This window comes from Pezoporus occidentalis, unplaced genomic scaffold (genome assembly GCF_034315485.1).
Source record: "Pezoporus occidentalis ecotype Australia unplaced genomic scaffold, CSIRO_AGI_Poc_V1 ctg53, whole genome shotgun sequence".
Classification (NCBI taxonomy): Eukaryota; Metazoa; Chordata; class Aves; order Psittaciformes; family Psittacidae; genus Pezoporus; species Pezoporus occidentalis.
This window is the reverse complement of record NW_026915866.1, coordinates 897,627-910,595: the sequence shown is the minus strand read 5'-3', so window position 1 is coordinate 910,595 and position 12,969 is coordinate 897,627. Positions and strand designations below refer to the sequence as shown.

Here is a 12,969-nt window from a genome sequence, read left to right as displayed (position 1 = left end):
TTTTGCTCATCAGAAGCTTCCTCCTATCCAGATTTTTTTCCAAGGAAGTCAGATGATTGCTGTGTTCTCAGAAATTTGCTTTTCAGGAAAATAAAATCTCACTTTCCTTTGGAAAATACGTTTCAAAGAGACATTTTAGTGCACTCTGGAAATCAAACAAGTGGCTACAGGATCTTTTAGGACCTTGTGTTTGAGTGGCATGCTTTTGGGGCTCATAGTTTTAGGTCTTACCCCAGAATTGCTAATAGCTTCTGGGGCTGACAGCCAGCTTTCTGCTTATGAAAAAGAGGTTGGTGATTCTGGTCTCCACCTCTTTCCTTCTTCTGCTTCCAGCCACATGTGTTAACTGCTTCCCTCCACTGGTTCTTGTGCTGTTTAACGTGGCAGGGAGATGAGTCAGATCATTAACCTGTCTGAAAAACATCCAGCAAGATGAATTTGTTCTGTGAGCTTCCAAACCATTATTGGAAGATGTGTAAGGGAGGGAGCAGATCTGGGCAGCTGGGAATGGTGGTGAAGGGAGGGGGCAGGATGACCCTTTAGGTTGAAGTAAGCTGTTAAATCAGCTTGGCTTTCTCACTTAGCTGGTGTCTGGGTTGGTACTGTTGGCAGTGCTGGTAACAATTTTCCTGTGCCATGCAAGGCTCAAGGACAAAGAGTCAGCTTCGTTCTTGGCATAATTCTACGAGTGGAGCTGCAGTAGTTATACCCAGGGTGACTTTGTCTGAAGTGTGCCTTTTCAACATAGTCCACTAAATCAGCTCATTCTTGCTCTCTCTTTTGTTTCTTTATTTGTGCCTACACTGAATTAGCATCTTAAATAAATTGCCATGGGAATCAGAGGTGCAATAGCTAGCTTGCTTTCTCCTGTGCATCTACAGTCAGTCTTTTCATAGCAGGCTTTTCACAATCTCATGTACAGTGTTTGGGCACTTGATCTATATCCATCAATGGCTTTTGATGCCTATTCTGTTCTGTAAAAATATTAACAGCGTAAGGTGCTTGACATTTATATGGCTGATAGTTAGAAAATTTCTAGCACATGTTCATTTATATATGCAGTTGGAATATCTCTCTGGAGTGACTTGTCACCTATTTATTGCTCCTCACTATCATTCTGATACGTTCATTCCTTATTTTCTGACATGTGGATTGTAGAAAAGAAAGAAGAATAGATAACTTGGTTTGATGAAGCAAGCATTCTCTACATAGAGAACAAGGTAAAAAAAAAAAAGAACAAAACCCCCAAAAGAGAGCTTTGTAGGAAGAGAGGAGGCTGAGAAGACAGGCCTTGTGATGAAGGGAGCTCTGGGAGCAGATCAGTAAGAAAAAAGAGTCTCTGAAAAGGCCTTGAAGCTCAGGACAAGAAAGCATGGCTTTCATGGGAATGTAGGCAGTATGGCTGGGGTATGGAACAAAAGACGACCTCAGGTGCTGAATTTTCTGTGTAGAACAGTGTAGGTGCATTGGGAATAAGATCTAGGCTTAGTAATTAGAATAATTAAAGTAATCAAATACTGTGATCACATGGTGGATCTGGGCACAAATTTACATATTAAAAAATACTAGAGGAGAGCTCTGGTAAAATGGTGTTGTTCATGTGGATACCATAGGGTTAACAAAGCAGAAAATCTGAGTGAAAGTATGAGCGGTGTAGGTTATATGCTTGGGTGGCAGCTGAAGGAGCCATGCAATGCACCAGCATGTCAGATATCATTGAAGAAGGTGCCTAGTATGTCTCATTGTGAAGAAAAGCTTGCAAACGTGACCCCAGCACATTGTGATGCAGCAATATGTGCCAGAACTTCTGTGCAGCCTGTCAGCAGAAGACTGAGAGCTGCGATACGCCTGCCCATCTGAACGAGGTGCTAACTTCAGCATCTGCTTCTGCAGAGGGCTCAGCTCCTTTACCAAAGCAGAGCATGGGGAAATGACTCGTGCCAAGTAATGCAGTAATGAATGTGGTGTGATTGGATTGCTTTATTTGCCTCCCAGAAAAGCATCTTAAAATTAGGAGCTGTCAAGGCATTTAATACATAATACCTAAAACATAGGGTAAAATGCGGGATTGGAGAAAGGCAGAAAGCTGAAAAATAAAAATGCATGCTTATAAATCATTGACATAAAAGTGGTACAGGAGCCTGCACAAGCAAATAATAAAAGCTGGATAGACTATAACAAGAAGTAGGGTGCCTTGGGGAGTGTGAGAGAGGAAGAGGTAGGTGCGGAGCAAAGAATTAATCAGAAAGGTCAGAGACAAAAAAAAGTGAAAGCCAAAAAGATGACATGGTTTTTATGGACGATTTTAATTATTCCCAAAGCAGAAAAGTCTCAAAGAGGCCGAGGCTGAAGTACAAAACATGATATTACACAGGGAGTTACTATAAGAGACCTGTTGAGACTGATTTTGGTGGCAGACAGGCCTCACAGCCAAACTAGAGGCACAAGAAAGTAGGACAGAGCTGTAATGAAATGGGATCAGCAGCTGTAAACAAGGTATTCAATTAACTAGGAACAATTCAGTTCAAACAACAAAGGAGAGAGGAACTTGGGGAGACAGGTGGGATCATAGATGAATGAGGCAAGATCAGAAGGAGCTTAAATTTCAGGGAGTATTCACTCCATGTAATACCTCTTTTGTCTCTTTAAGATCACTAAACTGGCAGAGAAATACTTGCTTCTGTGTTGTATATCCTTTCCTTGAAACGATGGGAGGGGACAGACAGACGGGGGACATGGTGTGGTGCTGAAGAGAGTGGGGTCTCAACACTTACACTTTTGACAGTAGTAAGTTGCTAGATGAGCTTGATTGTCTCACAGAACCTTACCATAAGGTGCTTATATTGTGATCATGCTCTTAGGGGGAGATCAGGACCAAAAGAACAAGTGGTTAAGATGGAGATGAAGAGAAACAATCATAGGAGGATCAGTGAAGATTGGGGGGGTCAGGTTAAGAAGGTCAGGGTAAGATGTTTGTGACAGTACGTTAGGAAGGAGAAGAATAAGAAAAATCACAGACTTTGCAAGTGAAACTTCTTTACAGTGAATATGGGCTAAACTTATTCACAGGGGTTTTGTTTGATTGATTGGTTGACCTAAATGGAACAATGCACTGGGGATGCCTCTGGGCATTCTAAAAGTGTTTGTATGACTACACTGCAAATATGTGCTTTTCCTAAAGTGACTTACTGAGTATTTTTTTCTTTCCACCTTAAGCATTTCACTGCCCAGCAGTAAACCGTCAAGCACCAGCCCTTCCCAGTCAGTCCTTCTTGTTCCTCTACTTAAGAATGAAACACAATATCTTGAACACACAGAATGCGAAGAAGCTAATCATTGGCTCACATTGTGGCTGGCAGGGCAGGCCCGCCTCTTTGGCTTGTGCTGACAAGCTGTTTATGTTTGTGCAAGGCCACCCTTTAACTCAGCCGCCTGATGGCCATAATGGGACCAACTGTCTGAATGCTGCAGGGAGCTAAATCTTCTGATCAGAGGCACAGTGAATTTCAGTCTCTGATACTCCTGCGTGGACTCTATGGAACACTAGTAAGTAGCCTTCTGTCTTGTTGTGGCTTTTCTCGTAAGACTAAAGGCATGTTTTAGCAAGGCAGGTAGGCGCTGTCATTCAGAGAGGCAGCTATTATTTTCCTGTGTCTGAAGTAAAAGAGCAGCTACTTTGTATGCAGTGTCATGACTACAAGGACTACGCTATTTCAATCTCAAATGAGACCTTCCTGGGAGGCAAGAGGGAAAAAGTTAATAGGGACATAACCTATTTAAACTTGTCAAAGTTTTTTTCTTTATATGACTTTAGTTAACTTGCATCTAGTTTTCATTTTTAGCTGCATTTCCAGTATTTGATCATCTGGCCATATTTCAAACAACAGAATTTTTTTTTGCAAGGTCATAAGTAGCATTGTTCAGAAAAGTTTGAAAGGGCTAGAAATGGGATACTATAAAATGAGTGCTCCCCAAAATGCTGATAGGTACTGCCATATTTTGAGACATATGGCTAGCAGTAGAAAAAGTGAAGTCATGTTCAGAGATTTCAGTCCTTTTTGCTGGCTGCCTTTAGGAAATGTTCACAGCTCCGCAGAGCAAAAAACTGCAGAGATGGAACGAGCTTGAGTTTTTACATCTTTAACACATCCTTTCTAATGCTCAGAGTTTTATATAAAATATTCCATGTTTGGACAGTATTCTTCAACTTACTCCTGCATTGCAAATATTGACAGACTTTTCAGATGGGGTTTTTTGTCCTTTACACCGGCAAAGAAAATTTTTATGTCCCATTCAGAGCTGGACACTATGCAGAATCTCAGAACTAGTCTGGCCCTGAACTTTGGCAAGTCTGTGGCAAGATTTCATGTGGCAACTAAGGAGCTCATCTATAGATACCTTTCTATAAATGAAGAAGATAAAAGAGATGACAGATGAAGTGGCTTTGGCATGACCATAGAGCAAAATAAGTGTCAGCACCCAACAGTCTGTTACTAAGGTCTCTGTACTGTATTATTTCTTCCTTTAATTTATTTTACAGAATCCTATCAGACGATGCAAGTAGTAATTTCTAGGGATGACTGTGTGCACCTCACAGTGTACAGATTGGCTGAGAGAAAAACCTCATGAGTTGGCTGCTTATCCAAAACACTCTGAGCTCAGAACTGGGTGGGAGGCCTCAAGCAGAGTAGGCTGTAGCAATATATTTATTTCTTCCTTCTTTTGGCATGGCTGGAAAAGTCCAATGCGGGACCATAGCAGCACTTCAATATTGCCAGTGGTCCTTTCTCCAGGGTACTTCATCTCTCTCCAGAACCAAAAGTGCCAGGATCCCCAGAAAATTCAGCTCAGACTTTGAGTTCAAGAAACCTGGGGGATAAAAAGAAGCCATCATAAATGTGTTCATTATGCCTCTTTAAATCACAGGAATTATCTTACTTCTGAATTTCATTCAGGTCTTTGTTAGCCTTGAGTCATGACAAAAAATAAAAGCAAATCTGAAGCATCTTCTTTCCAGCTTGTCTAACTTGCCCCCTCTGGATATACCAAATAGTGGGATGCCCTGGGGGCTGTGCCCTTGCCTGTCATGCTGCTTGTGTTTTGGGGCTCTGCAGACCTTCTGCAGACAGCCCTGATGCAGTCTGGAGGCCTTTGGCTCAGCTCTCCTACTCATCTATAATGCTTTTAAAGGACTGCATCATTCAATGAGTCTTGAATTGCAGAGGACCAATCAAGCGATATTGTATGTGGGGAGCAGTGACTAAGAGACAGTTAAACAGGAACTTTCAAATAAAAACTGGTCAAATTATGGGCAGCTACTGTACTTAGTCCATTTTAACTACATGGGTCACAACACTTGCAGTTTAGCTCTGTGACTGAGCCTCCTCTACAGCAATACACTGCATGCATGGCAGTGTATGAACTAAAGCTAATAACAGCAATAAACTGCTTCTGTGCCAGGCTGTGAACACAAGCCAGAGCTTTTCAATCACGCATTCTAAGTAGAACATAGATACCAAGCCTTGACTGGTTAAAGATGAAAATGAAATTGTTTTTTGTCTAAGATTAAGAAAGCAGGAGCTCAGTGCTTAAATAACAGTGGAAGCAATGAGACACACATAAATACACACCTAGAAGCTTTTGCTGTGCTCTCTCAGTACATAGTAAGGAGTAATCAATATGCTTACCACATTGTCTCTCTCTTGACTAAAGAAAGAACTCCCTTGTGCATCACGAGCTCAGCACAACATGGCTTGCTCTGTAGGGGCAGACAGTGCCTGTTTGATTTACATTAGAGTAAACAGGCAGAAGATTAAAATTGATTTGTCTTCTTCCCAGAGAGATAATTTTCAAGATGGATTCACAGGGCTCTGAATCAACATCCTTCATAAAAAAACCCTGACTGCTCTGAACTGCATATGCTATAATCGTACTTTCTGATTCTGAGATGGTTGGCAGTTTGTGAAAACAAAATGATTTTCTAATACTCATTAACTGAGCCTTCAGATAGGCTGAGAAGCAGATAAGCATATCATCCTCAAACTACAAAAGAGGCAAATGAAATCTGCAAGAAAGCTGGAAATAGAACTAAGATCTGCTTCCCAGGGCTGAGTTTTTACTGCAGTTGATTTTCTTCTCCTGGCTGTGTAGTTCTCTGTAGCTGTATGTTGACTGTGGGATCCCTTGCCAACATTTTCCTGTGGCTGAGTCTTTAGTCTGCAGTCATATTTGCAATATAGCTATTGCTCAGTTCTTCAGCAGTTAATGGAAGGTACCAATTTGGGGTTGACCGAAACCCTGACCTCTTACCAGTAATTCCTGAATATACTTACAGTTACCAGATTACAAAGCTTGTAACATTCAATCTGATCTACTAGGTTTCCCCTTCTTTGCCCCTGAGAATGTCATACCAGCTCCCCAGACTGAGTTATCTCTCGAGGAAAGAACAGCTCTCTAGGTTAATAAGAGTTTTGAGTTACTGGAGCTGTAATTCACGACACTGAGCATTTGAATTCTTAGTAAAAGCAGGAGGCTTTAGTGGTGCTTTTCATCTCAGGGTTTTGACTTATTAGCTGGTGCTCTGCTGATGTGTTCTGTATGCTTAAAGAAGAAAAAGCAGGAGAGTTATAATAATCAGACCTTACTTATACATTAAGAGCAGAGGGTCTCTTTTTAACGTGTGCATTTTAGTTTGATGCTATTACTTGGAGAAAGCACTGCACTTAGGAAAGAAAAGGATTGCAAGGGAGGTTATATATGCAAAATTCATCCCAGGAGAAAGAGGAAGTTTCTCAACCAGGAATATGCCACAGGGCCAATTCTGAAGGGTGGCCTGCCTGGAATATAATAGAAAACTCAGGTCAAGACAAAAGGGATCACTTCCTACCTTCCTGGCTGTGGCTAAATGGTGTTCAGGTCTGTGCTGCCTTAAATCTGTATATACGAGAGCACTTTTTTTCTCTCCCTCCTGATAGACCTGGCCTCTCAGCTGGCCAGTGATGCTGCAAGAAACAAGCATCAGTGGTGTACAGATACATGTACTGGCTGTGCTCTGTTCCTATGCTGGGTTAATGTGCCCTTGGACTCCATAGCCAAGCCCAAAGCTTTCTTCTTACTGGAATTACTGGCTTACAGAACAGACTCTCTGTATTGCTGCTTTGATAGCATGGAAAAGGCACAGCCTTGCAAACAACCTTTTTTAGGGTACATACAGGACTGGTATAAAATTAACTGCAGCCTCCAGATGGCCTACCCAGATTCCTCTCTAGCTCACCTCTCTCAGGCCCAGAAAGCAAATTGTATCCCAGTATGTGCTCAAGAAGGCAGGAAATATTATAGATGCCATTGCTCCTTCCTTCACGAAGGAACTTTTCAGTATTTCAGTTTCTATCCTTTTGCCTGTGTAGCTGGACCAAAGGTCTAAGAAATAAACAATTTAGCTTGGAGCTTAAAATGTCCTTAATTGAGTGGGTAGCTTGCTGTGTTCTGTCCTTGTTGCTGCTGTCTAAAAGAATTATCACAGCTGTCGTCAGCCATTCCCTCTTATCAATGCTGGTTCACAGCATGTCCAGCTGACAAGCATAGTACCTGTTAAGACTCAAGGATTGTTCTGTGGTTTCCCTCATGAAATCAAATCATACTGGGGGTCACTTTCTTCCTGACACCTTTCTCCTTACACAGTAACTTCAGCTGACACTTTACCTAGTTCTCCCTAATGTATAGTATAATGTCCTAATGTACCATAACTGTCAAATGTTAATGTTTCTTACAGTAATATCCTGGCATGGAATTCTGCAGGTCTTACTCTGCTAAACTCACACTAAAAGCAACAGGGGGACTAGTTACTTAAGGGCTGAAATGGGACTGTGAAAATTACAGTCTTTTCTCACATGTATGGTTTAGCTTCTGCTTCTGATTGGGATGCTTTAAAGCCATACCTTTGGCCTTCTTTTTAATTAGTTTTTGAATGTGTAAGAGCAAATTGATAGGTATTGGATGATATAACTCCAGCACTGCAGTGGTTGAAATTTCAGCATATTTTTTTTCAGACATTGCCTTCATGAGACCATTTCTCTACAGAAATCTGCCACCATAATTTTCTCCAGAGATCCATTCTCTGTCGCTTTGAAATTTATGCTTGATACTTATATATCCAGACCTACATCAAAACATTTCCTTTGTTCACAGTGGCTATGGAAAATGTTTTGATGTCATATTGTAGTACATAGATGGGAAAATGTGACCTAAGGCTACTGTGGCTCTGACTGCGAAAGACCAAGAGTGGGAAGAAACGATCATGTGGGTAGAAAGAGCAAGAGCAGCATTCTTGTGTACGTGTGCAGGTACGTAAATTAGGGTATTCTCAGTAGAGATATCTGGTATTCCCACCTGGCCCAAAGCCCTGCACAGCCTCAAGCCTTTCACCCTTTCACTCTTGCCTTTACTGTCTCCTAGAATGAGGTCCCTCATTCTTGAACTGGGCCTCCAGCTCATGTGAGTGTAGTGCATCCAGCTTTCCCCTGTGATTCATGCCCCCCTGCCTCAATCACATAGTTCACAGCCTCATCTTTCAGCCACAACTCCTCTGCCCATCCTAGACTTCTCTTTTTCCCAGGCCTCCCAGATCCTATGGTCCTGAACCTGTGAGCTACATACATTCTCCCTGCCTGCCTTACAGTCTTGTAAGTTTCCCAGGAGCCCTTTGCTCTCTGCCATATTCTCCTCCTACTCTCAGTTGTCCTCACTTATAGCCCAGTGTTTGCAGTCTGAGAAACAGGGGGCTGTTTCTTTTCCCCCAGTGCCTCAGGTTCGTCAGTGCAAAGGTCTCAACATATCTCTTTTTCCTCTTTCTTGCTGTACTTGAAGACAGGAAAGTAGGGCAGGTCCAGGGTAAACCAGGCACATAGTAGCCTTTTGTACATTGTAAGAATGGATAGCTCCAGGCAAGGTCAGCTAAAGACTAAGCCAAGAAAGTATAAGCATGGTATATGTCTTAGAAAGTGTAGCCCTTTCTATTTCTCTTGGCAAACAAAGTGTCCAGTATTCAAGACATATCTTGTGAACCAACTTCAGGCCCAGAGGTGCCTTTGAACTGTTGGCTGTGATTTTTTATGTATTCATTTCTTTGTGTCACTGGTCACATGGTAACATTTCTGATTCTTGGATGAATGATGTTTTCAAACAAAAAGAGGGATTTGGACACATTACTTTTGGTTCAGAACTTTTAATGAATGCAGCCATGTGAAAATGTATTACATCAGTGTTTCCTGGATACTTGCTTTTGAAAGAAAGCTTACTTACATGAATGAAAGTTTGTGAAAAACAGCAATTCTGAGGCACTATGATTTTATATGAGCCAGGGCTGGTGGTTAATTTTTGTGAGGAGCAAACTATGATTCAGGGCAGTACAGAGCAGAAGCATGAGCCTGGCACAAACTGAATGTGTGACAGTATTTAAGAGTCATGGTTGCCACAGAAGTGTGACTTAGAGCTTAAAGTAAGCTTACTGTTAGGAGGAGCATGGGGCTTACCTGCTGTTTTGTGGTATGTTTTCATAAGCAGCTTGAGCATTTGGCTCACAGTCTTCTTTCTTCCCCTGCTCTGGTCTTTGATGCCCCATGTCTGTGTTAGCAGCAGCATCCAGCAGACCGCTGTGAGCTAATTCACCTCATTCACCTTGCAGAAAAGCGATGCATTTTGTCATGTGTCAGTTTTCTGTCAGGCAGTGAACTGTGTCTGTTCACTGGGAGTCCCAACAGGTTCCTCATTGCAAGGTAAGAAGTGGGAAGGTATAGCTAGAGCCTTTGAAAACAGCCTAATGTTTACCTTTTGCGATTCCATCTTTCCAGTATTTCACCTTCCCTGGTGAAAACCACTGGGAAATACACGTTGCATGTTGTTTGCTGGCTCCATACTTAGAGAATACAAAGTACTGTGGGCTTCAGGGTGAGGAAAAAAGGGACCATCGTGCCAGCTCACTTTTAAGGGAAAAAGTGTCTGTCTCTGTCAACAAAGAACGCAGAATGAGATCATGTGTCCCAGGCAAACCCAGATCCCTGCAGTCACAGATGCTAGTGAGAGTTAATGGGAAAAAGTGGCTTAGTGGGCTGGGAACAGCGGGGCTACTGCAGGCTGTCGTGTAAAGAGCAGCAGCCACAGGCTTCTCCAACAATGACATCAAGGTTATAATGCATTATGTTGTTGTCTGAGCTGCATGTTTTCTTTCTGTGGAAAAGAAAGAATACATTATAAAGCAAGATACAAGTATGTGAAGTACAAGCTTAGCATTTGAAACCAGACCTAAGATATTCCATGTGCTGTCTTTAAAATGCTGGTGATAAAATGATTTATAATAGCACAGCTAAATCATTTTTAAAATTGGATTGTTGTCAGTGCTAAAATCTACATTATTTTATTTCACGAAGAGTAAGTGAACTGAAGCTTTGCCTTAAACATCTCCAAGGGTTGATCTGTCTCAGTTTATCAGACTTGTGGTTTTTCAGTCTGCACAAAGCCTGCCAGCATGTTTGCATCAGAAAATTCATGTAGGACTTAAACTATGACTGACTAGAAATCTGCATAAACATATTTAAGATCATGTGCCAAGTAGACTACTGCTAAAATGAAAGGTGAACACATAGCTTTGGTGCATCTCTGGCTTGTTAATCTGCCATCCTGAGCTTCTATCATTCAGGGGATTTCATGGGTTCAAATTAAATGGCAAAGTGCATCCTCCACCAAACCCAGGCCTTTCACCTGTCACAGTATTTAGACTGCAAAGAACAGGATGGAAAACAGTTTGCTTTCATCTGTACCTTTGCCATTCAGCAATCCCAGTACAACCACACTAGACCTGGTAGGAGCAGAATCCTGACCAAGAGAGATACATATTCTGACATCTACCGTGCATCACTGCCTGTCCACGCTGACCAAGGAGAGGCACCTTTTCCTTGCTTTAATGAATGCACAATGAGGTTTAAAAAAAAACACTTTCAAGAGCCTACATACAAAGCTGCATATAATCAGTATAATTAATATGTAAGCTGCATCCTACTCCACTCTTGTCCTACTCACATCACCAACATACTTGATGTCAGTGAAAAATCACAATTGTTTTCTACTTAGATGGAAAATAATAAGGTTGTTTGTAGCTGATATTTGAAAACATCCTAAATGGAAGCTGCTGTTTTTCTGAGAAGGCAAAGTACTCTTAGCAGGTTGTTTTCCATATCACAACTGTTCTTTGTTGCAGTCTTTATTATATGAAGCTTTCTACAGTAAATTTTCTCTTGCCGTCAAACTGATGAATATCTTCCATCTCCATTTCTTCGGAAAACATTTGTACTAGATAGGCATATGGTGCTTGACTGCCTCAAAGTTCATGGAGACACAGTGTGAATAAGTGGGCTTCAAATGGTGCCTTTGTAATATCCAGGCAACAGTGCGGGGACGCACAGCTGGCCTGCCTACAGGCAGGAGCTATCTATGGACAGCAGGATTCTAGTGCCCCACATGGATGGTACAAAAGAGGAAGTGAAGACTAGAAAAGAAGGGAGAAAAAGATGATGAATAAAAATGATCCCTGGAGCATGGAAAATGAAAGGCCATTTAAGATGTCTTCTATTTTTTAATCTTGAATTTTCTTGACATTTTCTCACAGAGTTGATATTTGTGAAAGCAGTCTTTGATAAAAGTGGACTGTTTTTTTTTAGAGAACATATATATTGAAGAGTACCTGAGAGATCAGCGTGAATTAATGCATTTGCTCCTTGGGGATAGAAAGCTATTCAGTCAGCATGAGCATCACAAGCTGAAAGTTGTTATTTACACCTACTCTCTGCTTTAACATCCTGTCTCAGAAAAAAAAGAGTTCTTATTCCAAAGATAACAGTGATTTTGCTGTCTCATAATGTGATAGTACAGCGGGGAAGAGAGACTACGTGTGCAGAAAATCATGCGAAGGCTACTCTGTTGTACCCCATGAAATAATTACTGACATCAAACCTGGAAGTCTGCTCTACCAGGATCAAATTCTTTGATTTAATGGAAAATATCAGTCCTGATGAAAACAAGATGTAGTCAGTTCACCCTACCTATTTACTAAGTGGGAGAAGAATAATTCAGCTGTTAACAAGCCTTGTTTACTGCTGTTTAAAAAAACAATATTATTTGCTTCAGCTGGTAGCTGATGTCTGCATTTCAAGTGTTTTGCTGCTTACTACTTTATGGAAGAAGAGAACAGAAGAGAGGAAAAATGCTAGAATGTAGGCCAAAGACGCACAACTGCGGTTGCAGCTGAGCAGTAGGGCACATGAAATCTGCTCTCAATGTTTGTGTGGGGTGCTCTGGTGACTAGTAATAAGACTGAGTTCATGTGTAGTCTTTAACATTGGATCACTGGATCGCATTTCACTCATCTGGAGGGCTGCCTGTTTCCACAAAAGCTGTAGCAATATAATGCCTTGGAGATCTCTAGCATTCTACCTGATCTGATTGAAATTATTCAATGGGTTTATACAACTATTGGAAGGAATTGTGATAGCACAGGCAAAAATACATGAAAAGAAAATTGTTTCATAATCTTCTCCTTTGCTTCTATTGATTAGTCTTTATATATATATAAACTATATGTATTTTTTAATAATTCAACTGCTTTTGATATTAGCAGTCCAGTCATGTCAATCCTGGATCCAGGGATCCAGGTGCAATAGACAGTGAGCACAGTCATAACTGTGCAAAGGTGAAAAACTGAGCAAGTGACAAGGCTCAGGACTTTTGGGCAGAGTGCTTACAGCGGTATTTTTGTTTTGTTAATGACTCAGTGTACTGATTCACCTATATTTTAATGAAAGCTGTCTCACTGTTAAAATAGAATAAGATTATTCCCAGTGGAAAAGCTTGCAAAAGTCCTCTGGCAAAACTAAAGACTAAATAAATTTTAAAGTAAAAGAACATGCAGAGAACAACTTT

At 41.2% G+C, this 12,969-nt stretch overlaps 1 protein-coding gene across 7 annotated transcripts in view; it reads left to right on the top strand.

Annotated features, from left to right (window-relative positions):
- TRIM2 (tripartite motif containing 2) overlaps window positions 1–12,969 on the top strand; it is an 89,416-nt gene that overhangs the window by 13,969 nt on the left and 62,478 nt on the right. Inside the window, exon 1 of one of the 7 annotated variants that reach the window (XM_062637496.1) lies at window positions 3,402–3,546. The exons of the other annotated variants lie outside the window; for them this stretch is intronic. The gene's annotated coding sequence lies outside the window, so the exon portion shown is untranslated. Of the gene's footprint in view, window positions 1–3,401; window positions 3,547–12,969 lie in introns of those variants that run through there. 7 annotated transcript variants of the gene reach the window in all.